This window comes from Chinchilla lanigera, unplaced genomic scaffold (genome assembly GCF_000276665.1).
Source record: "Chinchilla lanigera isolate Chin_1 unplaced genomic scaffold, ChiLan1.0 scaffold00064, whole genome shotgun sequence".
Classification (NCBI taxonomy): Eukaryota; Metazoa; Chordata; class Mammalia; order Rodentia; family Chinchillidae; genus Chinchilla; species Chinchilla lanigera.
Genome location: NW_004955465.1, coordinates 6,269,871 through 6,271,693, shown reverse-complemented (window position 1 = coordinate 6,271,693; position 1,823 = coordinate 6,269,871).

The window sequence follows — 1,823 nt, the reverse complement described above, 5'->3', positions numbered from 1 at the left end:
TTATAAAAATATACCAGCTGCTCAAGCCTGAGTATGTATGACACAGACAATAAAATAAACACCATCAACATTACTTACTCATTGTGTATGACTCTTGGTGCTAGAACCACGGACATGGGCTTGAGGGAAGCCCCCTGCGTCGTACTGTGCCTGTCACTTTGTCCTCTGAAGGTAATGCCTTATGAAACTACATGATAGGTCTTAAGAAGTGGCCTCATTTTTGATGCAGTAACTTTCATTAAGGAAAACAGCATTAGATTATTAGTATAATGAACTCTATTGAAGGATTTTAATCAATTGTTTCTCTAGTGTTAGGAAATGGGATGAACCTGAATTTTCAATCAATTTTTTTGAAGTTTATTTTTTGGCAACTTTTTCTAAACTGAACGGTCACATTTTGATGTGAAGGATTTCTGGATAGAAAGCAAAAGGCTCAACTGCTTTCATTTCCCTGTGAATTATCTGAAGTCACATTTGTTATGTGATTTTCTTCTTCATTCAATAGGAATTTTCTGGATAGCTACTGAGTCAGCGTTTTTTTATGGTAATGTGTGTGTTCTAGGAGCCTCATGCGTTCTCTTCGAGAATTTTATATTTTCTGTTTTAATCTCTGTGACTTCATGAGAAAATTGATATCAGCATAGTTTGAATTGCTTGAATGACTATATTATAACTAAATGCTACCATATACATTCAGTGCCTGTGCTTATTTGAATTTCATTTATAAATTTATTTTATAGTTACATAAAGTAATAGTGATACTTCAGTCCTGGTATATATATTACTTTCTTAAGCTCTTTTCTTTGTGCTAGATGCTGATTTAAAAACTTGACTTGTGTTACTCCCCACAAAAACTAATTCAAGTTTTAAAAAAATAATAGTAAGAATTTTTTGACTTCTATAATTGAAAATTCCAGAGGGAGAGGCAGTTTTCAGTTACGATTTGGTCACTGCTGTACCTCAGTTTAAGGTGATTAGTCAGTTTAGTTTTTCAGGACCACAAAATGGCTGCCTTCCTGGGCCAGGACCACGTGTCTCCTTGTCTACAACTGGTGAGAAAGAGCCGTTTCCACAGCTGCTATGGGCTGTACTGTGATTCTCTCACAGCACAGGAGAACGCCCTGCACTCATGTAATTTAGACTTGACGTCATCACTGTGAAAATGGGGGTGGTATTATTATGATTGGTTCCACGGAGCCCTCTTCCCCGCAAAAAACTCTACTCATCGTATGGAGGGAAGGAAATTTATTCCTACACAAACTACCTGGCTGCGGTGCAGTGGAGGTCATCTAAAATGGGGCTGGGGGTGAAGTAATAATTTTCACCTCTGTAGTAAGTTACTCAAAGTCATGTGGTTAACAAGGGGTAGCTAGGATTCCAGGCCAGCAGAATGACTCCAGGATCAGTGTCCTTCACCACTCTATTAGAGATCTAAATTATTTTATATTAAAAATCATCTGAGTAAAATCAAGTCCATCCAAATACTCAGTTTTAAGAAAAAATGGAGCAGAATTATATTTTAAAAGAAGGAAGAAGGTGAATGATGCTGCATGTGGGGTGATTGTGTAACAAGTCAACTTAAAATTTAGTAACTTATCTTTCACGGGTGCTGTGTGCCTGGAATTTAGGGGCAGCTTGGCTGGGTAATTTGCGCTTCTGTCTTTCATGTGGTCAGACCCAGGCAGGGACTGGGGCCATAACAGCTGAGGGTGGCCAGAGCTATCTTCTCTTTCATGTTGTCCCGGAGACTCTCCATAGGATCTCTCTGCATGAGATAGTTTGAGCTTCCTGCTAGCCCAGAGGCCCCAACAGATAGATGGTTG